The sequence below is a fragment of the Rhineura floridana genome, chromosome 1 (genome assembly GCF_030035675.1).
Source record: "Rhineura floridana isolate rRhiFlo1 chromosome 1, rRhiFlo1.hap2, whole genome shotgun sequence".
In the NCBI taxonomy this organism is placed as follows: Eukaryota; Metazoa; Chordata; class Lepidosauria; order Squamata; family Rhineuridae; genus Rhineura; species Rhineura floridana.
The window spans coordinates 16162805-16178794 of NC_084480.1; the positions used below are offsets into that span (position 1 = coordinate 16162805).

Genomic DNA, 15990 nt, shown 5'->3' on the forward strand with positions numbered 1-15990 from the left:
TTAGCAGAATAGCTCTCAGGGCGGTGAACAAACAAGATAAAATACAATATATCATAATAAAAATCATAAAAACATATACAAACAAACAACAAAAAACACTACAAAAACACAATACGACAAAAATTAAAAAATACGGATTAAAAGATTAAAATGGTTAAGAAAATTAAAATGCCTGGGAGCATAAAAAGGTCTTTACCTGGCGCCGAAAAGATAGAAGTGTAGGTGCCAGGCGTACCTCTTTGGGGAGGATTGTTCCACAATCATAAAACAACTGCCTAAATCTCATTAACATTTATGTGCCTTAGCTCTTGATTTAAGCACTATCGATTTCAGTGGCGTTTTCAACATGCTTAATATACTTTGGATTGTGCCCCAGTCTAAAGCCATTAAAAAGGCAGGTCTTTTGGGACACATGTTTGAGAACATAACATGTTATCTTTAGCTTCTTAAATCCTGTCTTATCCTCTCTGCCAAAAGTTTGTCCCGCAACCCATTGGTGCATCTGGTGGATTAACATTACTGCATCCTTAGCATTTGTTTTGGAAGGAATAAACTTGGTTGACCAGGATTTGGCCAGTTTGGTGGCTTTTATTGTTCACTCTGATCCCTTCTTAAAAGGTAAGGGAATGCAGTTTATGATTATAAGGGTGTATCCATTATAATACTTTGCATACATTAACCAGTGTTCAAATTATATAAACGGTACTATTCTCAGGCTGATCAAAATTCTGTTTTAAACATGTTGGGCTGTCTGTTCTTCAGGAAACATGAGACACTGTCTTAAACTGAGTCAGATCATTGATCTGTCTAGCTTAGTATCATTTACACCAGTGGCTCCCAAAATTTTTTTCCCCACAGACCACTTGTAAATTGCTGATAGTCTTGCTGATTGATTGATTGCATTTATATTCCACCTTTTCTCCAGGGAGCTCAAGTTGGTGTACATGTTTCTCCTCCTCCTCTCCATTTTATCCTCACAATAACCCTGCAAGGTAGGTTAAGCTGAGAGACAGTGACTGGCCCTAGGCTTCATGGCCTAGTGGGAATTTGAACACTGGTCTTCCAGGTCCTAGTCCAACACTCTAACCACTTTTCCACACTGGCTCTGTATTTGACTTCTGTGGAATTAAAAGGTTAAACAATAAAATACAATATATGAAATAAAAGAAGGAACAAAAATACAGTTAAAAATCAATATGAACATTTATTGCGGGCATGCTGTGGATTACATGAATGAAGCTTGCAGACCACTGGTGGTCCACAGATCACGGGCAATTCCCAGTCTACACGGACTGGAAGAAGCTCTCCTGGATTTCAGGCAGAAGTCTCACAGCCCTACACCTGAAGATGACAGCGACTAAGCCTGGGACCTTCTGATGCAAAGCAAATGCTCTACTACTGAGGATGGTAAGATGTTGGTTTTGGGGTGCCTTCAACTTTCATTCGGCTAGCAGAGGTTTGAAAGACCTTGACATTATGGGGTTCAGTTCTGGTACATCAGCCTTCTGGTTAACAACTTGCAGCCCTGGGCTCCTACTGGGAGAAAGGGCGGGATAGAAATCTAATGAATAAACAAACAATTTGCCTGGCAGCCATAGGGGAGTGGGAATTCTGTGCAGGCAAGGGAGCAGGCTGGCACAGGAGGGACAGATTGGTCTATCTGTCCTCTGTTTAAACCATTTGCTTTCTAGGCTAGGTGTGGAGGAAGGAAAGTCTTCTCAATGGCCATTGCAGAAATGCCTGGTAGACAAGCCCACCAGTCCACTTGTTAGAAGACCTTTTTTCCCCCTAGCCTGCGCAGAGGAGCTTCCCTACCTTCACAGACACCATTTAAACATAGGTCTCTATACATGCTAGTCGTTTTTGTGGGTTTATTTGGAAGACGTTACAGAATTTGGGCAATGGCTGTAGCTCACTGGCAGAGCACGTGCGTTGCATGCAAAAGGTATGGGGTCCAATCTCTCCAGTTAGGGACCGAAAACTGTCTGAAAATGTGCTGCCGCCGGTTTGTGTAGACCAGAGTGGGGAATCTTTTTCAGCCTGAGGGCTGCATTCTTGGCTGGGCCAGAGGGAAAAGTAGACAGAGCAACACATGCAAATTTTATCTTTGTACAGTAGGCTAGTTTCTACACACATCCGTTTGTCTTCCATCCAGGCAAAAACACTAGGAGGCTGTGATGCAGGGTTAACGATGGGTGTGACCTGGGAAGAGGGAGTGAGGGCTAGTAACAGTCCCAAGGGCCAGATAAAAAGGTCTGGAGAAGCCTTGTTGCCTCGCCCCTGGTATTGACAATTGTGAGCTGGAAGGATCAACAGTCAGACTCCATAAGGCAGCTAAAAACATTCCCTAAGGAAGGGAGGTCAATGTCTTGCTCATCATCTGCCTACAGTTTGATCCCTTCTCCCATGTAACTTTGGAAGAGCTGTATTGCTATCGCAGGCTGAACAGGGTAGATCTGAATCCTGTGCAATCGAGGAATCTCGGTGAATTAAACGTCTCCCCACCCCGCGTCTTGCACAGGCCAAGCAGGTGTCAAGAGAGGCTGGCGCTTCATGAAGGACATGCCGTTCCACTATTAAAAGATTTGTTGGCATAGCAGTCGCTCGCAGTGTGCCGCTTTTCCCTAACAGAAACCATAGCACTAATCATTAATAGTTTTAGCTTAGCTCAAGCCCAACAGATCAGATTAACCTTTCTGGAAATTCACAAATGTTTCTTGGCTATGAAGCCTTGTCCTTGGGAGTTGCAAAAAAGAAAGAAAGCCGTAAGTAGCTGTTAAACTTGGGCCATGGGGCACATTACTGGTCTCCTTGGTACCAGTTTGTGGGAAAGTGATTGAAAGGGGGGGGAGAAGATGGCACTTCTGGGATAGACAGTCTGGGAGAGAGAAGAGGGAGGGAAGGTGGGGTATCAGAACTGAGAAGATGCCAGAAGGGGGGGCATCGCATCCACAAAAACCTGGCCCCTGGTAGCCACTCGCCTAACTTTTGCAATGTGGCAACACTTGGAAAAAGCCTCTGAAGATGAGTTCAGTATCTAGGCTGCCTACACACACTATGCAATTAAAGACTTTCCTCTTTTAAGCCTTTTAAGTTGAGACCTATCCCAGTCTGCATCTGTGTTGGAATTGCTTTTAATATTTTTTTTTTATTTTGAACAATATGTTTTTAACCCTTTTAAAAGATGTTTTTAAAGCTTTTTTTTTAATGTTCTTAAAGTTGTTTGTTTTAATGTATTTTAAGTTCTGTTTTATGATGTTTTGATGTGTTTTTAGTGCTTTTGCTTGCCGCCCTGGGCTCCTGCTGGGAGGAAAGGCGGGATATAAATCAAATAATAAATAAATAAATAAAATAGAGTACATGGCTCCCCCTCCAATGAATCTTGGGAACTAGTATACTCTTTTCAGAGCTACAATTCTCAGCATCCTTAACAAACTATAGTTCCCAAGATTATTTGGGGAAAGTCATGTACTTTAAAAAAAGGGATGGGAAAGCTCTAGCCTGTGACCCAAAGTTGGTTTGCCAGGCCTCCCCATTTGGTCTGCCAGGCTGATCTGGGGAAGCCATGCCCACCCACCAAGCACATGATGTCATGCATGATGCCCAGTGTGGGGTGGGGCTTCAAAGCAACAATCGGGGGCTCCCAGTTGGTCATTTGCTGGAGTGACGCATCCTCCCACCTGCCCGTCAGCTGATGGGTGAGTGGGTGTGTGCCTGGTTCAAGGAGGAAGTAGAGTTTCCCACTTCATGGAGACTGCTTCTTCCTCCCAGCGCTGCTCCTTAAAGCTGCCCTGTGCTGCTCCTTTCAATCTCCAATTTCAGCCTCTGAAAAGAGCAGCTTGAAGTGGCTTGCAAGGCATAGGACTGGCAACCGCCTTTGCACTGTGGTTCCCAAGCCTGGGAACCCTGTGCAAGGGATTTTGAAGGGGGGCAGGATGACATCATGTGATTGGCAGGTGACTTGCCCCACCCACCTGTCAAAGTTGACCCACAGGGTGGGAGCCCTGGGGCTGAAAAGGTTTCCCCACCCCACTTTAAATGGATGGTGTGTACACAGCGGCAGGCTGCTTCATGGGGCTGAAGGTGATTCTTTAACTAACTTGGGGTGGGTCCCACAATTAGGTACAGGAGCAGACCCAAAGCTGTTGGCACAAGGCTGTATGCTGCACAGACCCGGTGCCAGGTCCTTGCCACCAGAGCCACTGTCCCATCTCTGACATTCTGATGATATAACTTTCCCAGCATGCTTCAGTTCTTCACTGATCTGTCTGCTTTCCGGCTTTCCAAAGGCATCTGATTGGCCACTGTGAGAACAGGATGCAGGACTAGATATGCCACTGGCCTGATCCAGCAAGGATCACTCTGGATGCTGGTCCGTGAGGGAAGCTCTTAGGCTACTTGACTGTGCCTTATGGACTGTTCCGCTGCCTGCAACTACCCAACATGGCCTCCGCCTTCACCTCCCTTCTAGTGTTCTGCCTTCCTTTTTTAAATTTCCTATCTGTCTTGCTTTACCTTAGGACAGTGGCAGGTGACATTCTTGCCCTCATGTGATGGCACACGTGGTGGGTCAGAGGGCCCTGGCCTGGTGGTGGGTGGGGCCATTAACACATGCGCTCTTTCTAAGGCCTCATCTGCACTATACACTTAAAGCACTAGCATGCTATTTTAAACTGTCATGGCTTCCCCCAAAGAATCCTGGGAACTATAGTTTGTTACAGGAGCGGAGAGTTGCTAGGAGAGCCCTATTACCCTCACAGACCTATAGTTCCCAGTGTACCCAGGGAAACGGGGTTGATTGTTAAACTACTCTGAGAATTGTAGCTATGTTAGTGAGAACAGGGGTCCTAACAACTCTATTTACAAACTAAACTTCCCAGGATTCTTTAGAGGAAAACCATGACTGTTTAAAGTGGTAGGATACTGGTTTAAATGTACAGTGCAGATTGGGCCTGATTCTTGCACACAAGAAGGGCAAGGCTAACCCTACCAATGCATCCCCCTCCTCCACAATCGTACCCCTGACTCCCCGTCCAGCCCACTAAACAGCTGTCCATAGTCGGATTAATGGGAGGCAACAATATTCTCCATGGTGTGTGTGTGTGTAAGCTTGGGGGTGTGTGTGGACTGCAATGAAGGTTGCTGTGCATTGATCTCCTGTGGCTTTTGGCTTGCTTCTTCAATTTTGGCCCTCCTCTTTCTTGTCTTGTCTGCCACCCCACACCTCAGAATTTGTAAGAGCTTGCTTTTTCTAGAAAAGATGGCATCCCTAGACCTAATCCTGGACAGGCCAAAAGGCCCAGCATCCGTCAGCTTTGTTTTAAGAGTTAGGGGCAGTTTTCATAATAATTTATCATAATAATTTAATGCTGCTGTTGTTCTCCTTTTCCTCATCATGTTTAGGATAGAACTAGCCTGCTGGATTATAGCGGCTGTGGCACATATAAACAGCTTAAGCAATTTAAATATTTCCCCTCTTGGGAAACAGAACTAATCTTAATAGGGGTTTTAAAATTGAGTAATAGGCCAGTTTTATTACAGGTTGGATTGATTAAAAGAAATGCACAGGGGCTTGGAATCATGGGCCCAGCATTTGTCTTTCCCCTCCTCCCTTCCCTAAAATTGCTTCAGGGAGTGAATTTCATCTCCCTGCCTGTGATAGCAGCATATCTGGATCCTATGAGGAGATGTTGGTGCTGCGCTGTTGCATAACACGATTGCTGTTGTTGTGAATGCTTTGGGCAGCCTCCAATAGCCCTTAAAAACTAGCGAGGTGTTAAGTGTTGGTGTTGATTGGGGGCAGCTGTCGCTTGCATCCAGAGCCAGTTTAGCATAGCGGTTAAGGGGCAGGTTCAATCTTTACCTCTGTCATGAAGCAATCATTTTCAGATGCAATTAAAAAAAAAAGGAAGCTTGCAGTCCGGCCCACGGGGCAAGTCCAACTTGGCAATTAAAATGGCAGACCAAAACATTGCATGTTAGCCCAGCTGACACAGGAGTCAGAATCTTCTACTGCCAGCAGTTTCTTGACTGAATATTCTAGAACAAAAAGAAAGAACAGGAAGAAAAACCCCACAGGGGACATGTCAGTATGTGTTTTCCAGGCAGCCCTAAATAATCACTGGTAGAACCATAGATTAAAGACATACTCAAGCCATCACAGTCATAATAACACTGACCCAATACACTGCACTCCTCTCCGCTGGATATAAACCCATATTATCTCTACAAATTTAGGCGTTGTGGTGGCTTTCTTGTTTGAGTAGGATAGCGTCTGTCATCACAGGCAGAAACGCTTGATGTGTCTGGTGGTACCGGTGACTGGAACAACCACTGGTGAAAATTTATTTATTTATTTATTTATTTATTTATTATTTTATTTGTATCCCGCCCTTCCTCCCAGCAGAAGCCCAGGACAGCAAACAAAGCGCTAAAGACACTTTAAAACATCATAAAAACAGATCTTAAAATACGTTAAAACAGCATTAAAAACATTGTTTTAAAAAACAACTTTAAAAAAGGGTTAAAAACATTATTAAAAAACATATTAAGCAATTCTAACACAGATGCAGACTGGGATAGGTCTCAACCTAAAAGGCTTGTTGACAGAGGAAAGTCTTCAAAAGGCGCCGAAAAGATAGCAGAGATGGCACCTGCCTAATATTCAAAGAAATTTCTTCTTCGAGGGCAGATGTTGAAGGTGGTGACTCAGAAATTGCAGTTGGAACTCCGGTCATGTCTGGTGCTACCTCTTCATTTTGTACCCCTGATTTCCTCAACTGGTCAATGTGTCATCTCCAAATGTTGGGAGCAATCTCTACTGTATAAGAGAGAGGTCCAGTCCTTTCTTTTATTGTCCCAGATACCCACTTCTGTTCTCCTCTGTAGTCCCCCACTAGAACAGGTTGTCCTATTGTGAAGTGTTGTGCTTCTTCATGAGAAGATTGCTCAACTTGTTTCAGTTGTTTGTCCTGAACACTTCTCAAATTGGACTTAAGATCCAACCTTGAACACAAACTACGACTCAAGAACAACACTGCAGGTGCTTGGTTTGTTGTTGCATATACAGCTTTGAGGTATGCAAATAGAAAATTTGCAAGCTTTTGGTTCAGTGTGATGTTTCCCCCCGACATTGTTTGCAAAGCATTTTTAAAGCTTTGAACAAACCTTTCAGCCAATCCGTTTGCAGCTGGACGATATGGTGCTGATGTTATGTGTCTAATTCTGTTCTTTTTCAGAATGGCTGAAACTGTTCAGCTACAAATTGCGGTCCATTGTCACTCACCAGATGTTCAGGAGCACCTTACAAAGAGGTCTCGAAATACCTCTATGGTATGCATGGCCATTGTTGAAGTCATTGTAAACACTTCTGGCCACCTGGAATACGCATCCACCACAACTAAAAAGGTTGTGCCCAGAAATGGTCCTGCAAAGTTTATGTGAATCTCTGCCAGGGCAAAGCAGGCGTTCCCATGGATGAAGTGGGGCTGTTTCTGGATTCTTTTGGACATGCTGACAACCCGAACAATTTATTGCAAGCTGTTAGATTTGTTGGTCTGTTCCTGGCCACCAAACAGAACTATGGGCTAATGTCTTCATCTTTACTACTCCTATATGTCCAACATGTAGCGCCGCCAACACTCAAGCTCTTAGCTTGGATGGAATGATGACCCTTAGTCCCCACAGAATACAACCACTGCTAAGTATAAGTTCCTCACGGCAGTGCTACAACTCCATGAACCAAGATTTCTGTTGTTTATTCCAGCCGTTTTGGGTTGCTGTGTAGACCTGTGACAGTGTCGGGGTCTCTCCTAGTTTCTCTTTGTATCATCTCTGCTGTGATGGACTCTCACTCTCAGTGAGAGAAAACATATCAAAAGAATCTCCATCTGATGCGTATTCCTCGGATTTTTGATCCTCTAGACTAGAGGTAAACGAGACAATCTATCTGTATTTGAATGACTGTGTGTCGTCTTAAATTCTATTCTGTATTGGTGCCCTCCCAGAAACAATGGCCATTGCTGTATTCAGGCAGCTGCTAACATTTTTGTGAATTGAAGATGGACAGTAGTGGCTGGTGGTCAGTGACGAGGGTAAACTCTCTCCCATATAGGTACTGATTGAAACATTTCACTCCCCCAAACCAAACTCAGTGCTTCCCTGTCTATCTGTGCATAATTTCTGTCTGCAACTGTGAGTGAATGTGATGCAAGGGCTATTGGACATTAACTGCCATCTTCCATGACATGTGATATAACTGCGCCAATGCCATAGGACAAAGCATCACAAGCTAGTTTCACTGGTAGGTGTGGGTTATAGTGTGTGAGCACAGTATCTGATGTCACCATTTTCTTCACTTCCTTGAAAGCTTGTTCTCACTATTTCATCCACTGCCATGTTCTCCCCACTTGTAACAAGGTATTCAAGGGGTGTAGCACAGAAGCTAAATTTGGAAGGAATCTGTTATAATAATTAATGAATCCTAAGAAGGATCATAGCTGGCACACATCTTTTGGCCTTGGAGTATTTATGACTGCTCAGATTTTGTCTGCACACTTGTGTAAGCCTTGCACATCAATAGTGTGACCACAGTATATAATGCTAAGTTTAAAAAACTCACATTTGTCACATCATGCTCTGAGTCCATAATCTGCCAATCTCTGCAGAGCTGTCTTGAGGTTTTGTAGATGCATCTCATTCTCTCCGGTGACAATGATGTCATCTTAATAGCACTGAATGCCTGGACAGCCTTGTAGCAGCTGATCCATGGCTCTCTGCCAAAGTGCTGGTGCTGATGCTGTTCCAAAAACAAGTCTGTTATAATGATATAGCCCTTTGTGTGTATTTATGGTGAGAAACATCTTAGAATCATCTTCCATTTCCATTTGTAAATAAACCTCTGCTAGGTCTATTGTGCTGAAACGTTGTCCCCCAGCTAGGTTAGGAAAAATATCTTCAATTCTGGGCAATGGATACTGCTCAGTGCATAATACTGGATTAATGGTAACTTTAAAATCACCACAAATTATAACAGCGCCTGTTTTCTTCGCTATGGGAACCACCGGTATAGCCCATGGGCTCCAATCAACTTTAGAAATAATTCCCTCGGCTTCCATGAGAGCCAGCTCAGTTTCCACCTTTTGGCGTATGGCATATGGAACTGGATGGGCGTTGTGAAACTTGGGTGTGGCATCCTCCTGTAACACTATTTCCCCTTTGATGTTCCTTAGTGTGCCAATGCCAGCTTGGAAACAGGTGCAACAGCATCCAACACCTTTTTCAGCTTACTTTCAGTCGACTCCAACATAGGGAGTGTGGTGTGCAGACTGTTGATGGCACTCCAATCCAGCTGCAGCTTCCTCAGCCAATCACGATCCCAGAGTGCTGGTCCACCTGTTTTCAGAACATGTAAGTCAAATATTATTTGTTTGTTATTATATTTCATAGTTACAGGCGTCATTCCAGTGGGAATTATTTTTTCTCCAGTATGTGTTTGCAACTGTAGTTCTGAAGCCCTTAGTTTAGCATGTCTGAAATGCTGCTCAAATTCATGCTGTGATATAACCGATACAGCCGAACCAGTGTCCAGTTGCATTGATATTGTTTTGCCATTCACTTCTGGTGTAAAGCCATATTCCTTGTCTTATTCCACCCTTTATTTTATAGATATCCAGGCTAGCTAGCCCTGTTTCACTTCCATTATCAGGTTCTTCCTCTATAGCATGCACTTCTGCACCTTTTTTTAAGTGATGGCTCAATCATTTATCTTTGTATGTCATTAGCAATTGGTTGCCTTTTATCTGAGCAACAGACTCTCTGAATATGTCCAATTTTATCGTATTTTCTGCACATTTCACTTCTAAATCTGCATTGAGCTGGTGTGTGTGAACCCTTGCCACGATAACACAGTTCGTTTGAACCTGCTATCCTCTATTGCATCTTTGGCAGCAGTTTCCATAGATAAAGCAATTTCAATTGCTCTCTTAAAAGTTAAGTCTGCCTCTGTTAAGAGTCTTTTCTGGATGCTTTCTTTCAGAATTCCACAGACCAGCCAGTCTCACAATGCATCATTTAGCCCCTCACCAAATTGGCAATGCTCAGATAATCTTTTAAGTTCAGCTGCTTATGTTGCAATGGACTCTCCCTGTTTCTGGTTTCGTTTATGGAATCTGAAACGCTCTGCAAGCAGTAATGGTTTTTGGTACCAAATGCTCCTGCATTATTTTCACTAATTCTCTCTCAGCAAAGCTCTCATTAGCTTCAAAATACTGTCCAATCCTCTCTGTGCATAGTGTCCAATCATCTGTTGCACAGAGATATCAATAATTCCAATATAGCTAGCCTTCCTGTTGTGGCCTTGTTTTTTCTCTCTCCTTTACTCATTGTGACCAAGTCTTTCTCTCTTTTTCTCTCTCAGAGATGAAGTTAGGCCTAGAGCTTTAATGTTTTTATCCTCGTTGTCAGTGTGAAGTCCTCCTGCTGCCCTTTAGCCAAAAAAGACACCGGACTCAGAGTTTTCTGCTGCCAGCATTTTCTTGACTGAACATTCTAGAACAAGAAGAAAGAACAGGAAGAAAAACCCCACAGGGAGCATGCCCGCATGTGTTTCCCAAGCAGCCCTAAATAATCACTGGCAGAACAATAAAGACATACTCAAACCATCACAGTCATAATAACACTGACCCGATACACTACAACACCCATCACCTGTCATTGGAGAACAGCCATAGCCAGAGCTTGGAAAAGTTACTTTTTTGAACTACAACTCCCATCAGCCACAGCCAGCATGACCACTGGATTGGGCTGATGGGAGTTGTAGTTCAAAAAAGTAACTTTTCCAAGCTAAGTGGTAGAGTATCTGCCTTACATGCAGAAGGTCCCAGGTTTAATCCCCAGCATCTCCAGATTGGACAGAGAGAGACTCCCTGACAGAAACCGCAGAGAACTGCTACTACAGTCAACGTAGACCAGGGTTCCCAAACTTGTTTTTCCCATGGCCCACTTGAAAATTGCTGAGGGTCTTGGCGAACCACTTCATGATATTTCTGCTTGCTGTAGCAATTGTATTTTATTGTATTATAATTTGAATTTCGTAGGATACAATGTAGGATACAAAAATAAAATGCTATATAAGCAATAAAAGAAGCAACAGAAATTCCATTCAGAATCAATATAATTATTTAAAGTGCAGCACCTGTTGTCCACAGCTGTGGCCGCCACTCTTCTTCACAGACAAGCTGTGAACCACCTGAATGATGCTCTGTCAGACCCCTACTCTGAATCTGGTCTCATAAGGGATCTCTCGCACTGGCCCCAGCGCAGGTCTCTCACAATCCCACTACTAGGTGCTACCACCTGACGCTCTGTAACATAATACTGCCCTGAGACTGTGCCTTAGTCTCCTCCTCAGATTGCTACGTAGTGTCTGGGTGCACTTAGAGGCCACAACCCCCGTGTATCTTTCTGCCTTTAAAGATTACAGCCCTGGGTTGCTTTGGATACCTGCTGCTGTTACACTATCCCTTCACCGCTGCCACCATTCATACTGTTCCCAGCTTTGGTATTCGTTCTGCCCACCCTTCTGGTCTGTAATATCCCAGCCAAGGATCAGGTGCGCTGTTAAACCAAAACTATTTATTTAATAAAACAAGGAATAAACAAGATTGCTATAAGTTCAGTCAACATGCGTGTGGTTACATATAGTTTTCTCTTTATATCTCTTAGTCCTAAAACCTGCCTCACTACCCGCCTAAACACAAATCCACCCCTCCAAAACCCATAACCAACAACAACCAACCAACTTCTCCAGCAGCCATTCTCTCATTTATACCTTCAATCACCCAGACGCTCAGCCAATCACAACTCATCATTCCTCAACATTCCAACCCATGTACTCCCCCCTCCCAACTCACTTTTCTTACCATATTTACAATACAAAACCTGCACTTACCATAAATACTGTACAAATATAACAGGGACATCACATGCTCCACGGACCACAATTTGGAAGCTCCCGATTTAGACAATATTGAGCTAGATGGACCTGGATGGGTTTGACTCGCTGTAAGGCAGCTTCCTACGTTCATGTATCATACTTTGTCATTGCCTTGAGTATTTTTGCCTGGCTGCAATGTGTCCTTGAACTCTGATCATGCTTCTTCCTTGTATAGTTGGAGGTGAGAGGAGATGTGCAAGTGTGTATAGGAATTACAAAGCATCCATTGCTCAACCAACCTTTGCCTCTAGCCCCGCCCTCCAATAGCATGGGGCCCCCGGAAGGTTGTCCAGAAGGAAAAGTGGCCCTCAGGCGGAAAAAGATTCACCACCTCTGATCCTATATGTAAGGAACAGGCAGGCTTTAAATATTCTTGCACTGTTGCAGCATTACAAGTCATGGTGTGTGTGTATGTGTATACCTGCACTTAAACACACACATCTGCCACAAGGATGGGGTTGGGCAGAGGGTTCTTGCTGATACTGCAGGTGCTAAGGAACCCTATTAGCAAGGTGCACAGCCTGTTTGGGCAGCAAACCTGTAGAATTCTCTCTCCTCCCCCACCCCCTTTCCAGAATTGACTTTAGAGTGCTCTTTCAGATTGGCTCTGCCAATCTAGTCATGAAATATCACTTTTCCCTGGGTGATCTTTAAATAGGCAAGGCAACAGGGGAACACACTGACTGACCGAGATGAGATAAAAGGAAGATGGAAGCAATACACTGAAGAACTATGTAAAAGAAATGCAAGGATGACAGATTCATTCATGGAGGAACCGTATGATGAAGAACTAGAACTTTTAGAATGTGAGGTGAAAGCTGCTCTTAAAATACTTGGAAGAAACAAATCGCCAGGAACAGATAGAGTTGCTACAAGCTACTGAGACTGAATCTGTCCACATTTTGACAAACATTTGTCAAGAAATATGGTAAATAAAACAATGGCCCACAGACTGGAAGTGTTCAATATATATCCCAATTCCAAAGAAAGGGGACCCCAGGGAATGCAGTAATTATCGAACTGTTGTCTTAATATACCATGCAAGTAAAGTAATGCTCAAGATTCTACACCAAAGGCTCTTGCCATATATGGAGCGAGAAATGCCACACGTCCAAGCTGGATTTAGAAAGGGAAGAGGTACTAGAGATCATATTGAAAACATACGTTGGATAATGGAACGGACCAAGGAATTTCAGAAGGAAATCACCCTGTGCTTTATAGATTACAGCAAAGCCTTTGACTGTGTAGATCATGAAAAACTATGGAATGCCTTAAAAGAAATGGGATGCCACAGCATCTGATTATATACATTTAAAGCAGCATTATACCACTTTAAACAGTCATGGCTTTCCCCCAAAGAATCCTGGGAACTCTCATTTGTAAATGGAGAGTTATTAGGAGATCCCTATTCCCCTCACAGAGCTACAATTCTCACAGTGGTTTAACAGTCCATCCCTCTTCCCAGGGAACTCTGAGAACCTGTAGCTCTGTGAGGGGAATAGGGGTCTCCTAACAACTCTCCATTTACAACGTGTGCAAAGACCCCCTCACTTACAGACATGCTCTCACTATACATGTGTCAAAGGAGAGGCAACCTGTTCAACATGATAGTGAAGAGCATCCAAATGGGACCATCGCAGATATCTTAAAACATTCAAAATATAATTAAAATCAGCAATAAGCTAAAAAGAGGTTAATACATATGTCTACGTGTCTGGATAGGCTTGCCTAAACATATTCTAACTAATAGAGATGATTTGGTGGATGAAGTGGCAGTTACAGGAACTGGGGGGGGGAAGTGACCACACCATACTTGAATTTTTGATTTTAACAGAAGCAAAAGCTGAGAGAAGCCATACGCGCAACCTGGACTTCAGGAAAGCTGATTTTAATAAACTCAGAACAATTGTAAGTACGGTTCCATGGCAAGCGACCCTAATGAGAAAAGGAGTCCAAGATGGGTGGGAGTTTCTAAAAAAGGAAATTCTAAAAGCACAATGGCAAGCAATTCCAACAAGGAAAAAAGGGGGGGAACAGCAGAAGAAGCCAATGTGGCTTCACAAAAAGCTTAGAGATGACCTGAAAACAAAAAAAGACACATACAGAAAGTGGAAGGAAGGCCAGACCACAAAGGAAGAGTACAGGCAGGAATCACGGAAGTGCAGGGATGGTGTGAGGAAGGCTAAAGCTGAGGTTAGCGAGGGATGCTACAAGCAGCAAAAAAGCTTTCTTCAGGTACATCCATAGTAAAAGACAGAGAAAAGAAATGGTGGCACAGCTACTCAATGAGGATGGCAAAATGATAACAGATGACAGAAAAGGCAGAACTACTCAATTCCTACTTTGGCTCAGTCTTCTCCCAAAAAAGGGTGTATATGACCCTCCTGGGAAACATGAAGTAGAAGGGGCAGGATTGGAGCTTGAGATTGATAGACAAATGGTCAAGGAATACCTAATCACTTTGAACAAGTTCAAATGTCCAGGGCCCGATAAACTGCATCCTAGAGTATTGAAGGAACTGGCTGAAGAACTCTCAGAACCGCTGTCTATTATCTTTGCAAAATCATGGAGAACTGGTGAAGTGCCGGATGACTGGAGGAGAGCTAATATTGTCCCTATCTTCAAAAAGGGCACAAAGGAGGAACCGGGGAACTACAGACCAGTCAGCCTAACATCAATCCCTGGAAAAACTCTGGAGCAGATTATAAAGCGGTCAATCTGTAAGCACCTTGAAAGCAATGTAGTGATTACTAGGAGCCAACATGGATTTATGAAGAACAAATCCTGCCAAACTAATCTCATCTCATTTTTTGATTGGATAACCTCCCTTGTAGACTGTGGGAATGCTGTGGACATAATATAATTCAACTTCAGCAAAGCTTTTGACAAAGTGCCCCATGATATTCTGATTAGCAAGCTAGCTAAATGACTGGATGGAACAACTATCAGATGGATCCACAGTTGGCTCCAGAATCGTACTCAAAGAGTGCTTATCAATGGTTCCTTCTCAAACTGGGCAGAAGTTACAAGTGGGGTACCACAGGGCTCGGTCCTGGGCCCAGTGGTCTTCAACATTTTTATTAATGACTTGAGGTAATGAGGAGGTACAGAGCATGCTTATCAAATTTGCAGATGATACAAATTTGGGGGGCATAGCTAATACCATGGAAGACAGAAAGAAAATTCAAAGGGACTTTGATAGGCTGGAGCATTGGGCTGAAAACAACAGAATGAAATTCAACAGGGATAAATGCAAAGTTCTACACTTAGGAAAAAGAAACCAAATGCACAGTTATAAGATGGGGGATACTTCGCTCAGCAATGCAACATGTGAGAAGGATCTTGGAATTGTTGTTGATCACAAGCTGACTATGAGCCAACAGTGTGATGTGGCTGCAAAAAAGGCAAATGCTATATTAGGCTGCATTAACAGAAGTATAGATTCCAAATCGCATGAAGTACTACTTCCCCTCTATTCAGCACTGGTTAGGCCTCATCTTGAATACTGCATCTAGTTCTGGTCTCCGCACTTCAAGAAGGATGCAGACAAACTGGAACAGGTTCAGAGGAGGGCAACAAAGATGATCACGGGACTGGAAACAAAGCCCTATGAGGAGAGACTGAAAGAACTGGGCATGTTTAGCCTGAAGAAGAGAAGACCGAGGGGAGATATGATAACACTCTTCAAGTACATGAAAGGTTGTTACATAGAGGAGGGCCGGGATCTCTTCTCAATTGTCACAGATTGCAGGACAAAGCCAGATTTCGACAGGACATCAGAAAAAACTTCCTAACTGTTAGAGCCATACGACAATGGAACCAATTACCTGGAGAAGTAGTGGGCTGTCCGACACTGGAGGCATTCAAGAGGCAGCTGGACAGCCATCTGTGGGGAATGCTTTGATTTGTATTCCTGCATTGAGCAGGGGGTTGGACTCGATGGCCTTTTAGGCCCCTTCCAACTCTACTATTCTATGATTCTAAATGTTTTAAGC

General features: G+C 43.5%; 1 long non-coding RNA gene across 2 annotated transcripts; it reads left to right on the plus strand.

The window, feature by feature from the left end:
• The first annotated feature begins 2630 nt into the window (after positions 1-2630).
• LOC133375632 (uncharacterized) lies at positions 2631-11656 on the plus strand. Of its 2 annotated transcripts, XR_009760266.1 has the most exons (5): positions 2631-2765; positions 7239-7332; positions 7766-7930; positions 9231-9408; positions 10418-11656. It is a non-coding gene; the product is annotated as an uncharacterized LOC133375632 (long non-coding RNA). The 2 variants fall into 2 exon arrangements; XR_009760267.1 differs by lacking the exon at positions 7766-7930.
• Positions 11657-15990: the final 4334 nt, after the last annotated feature.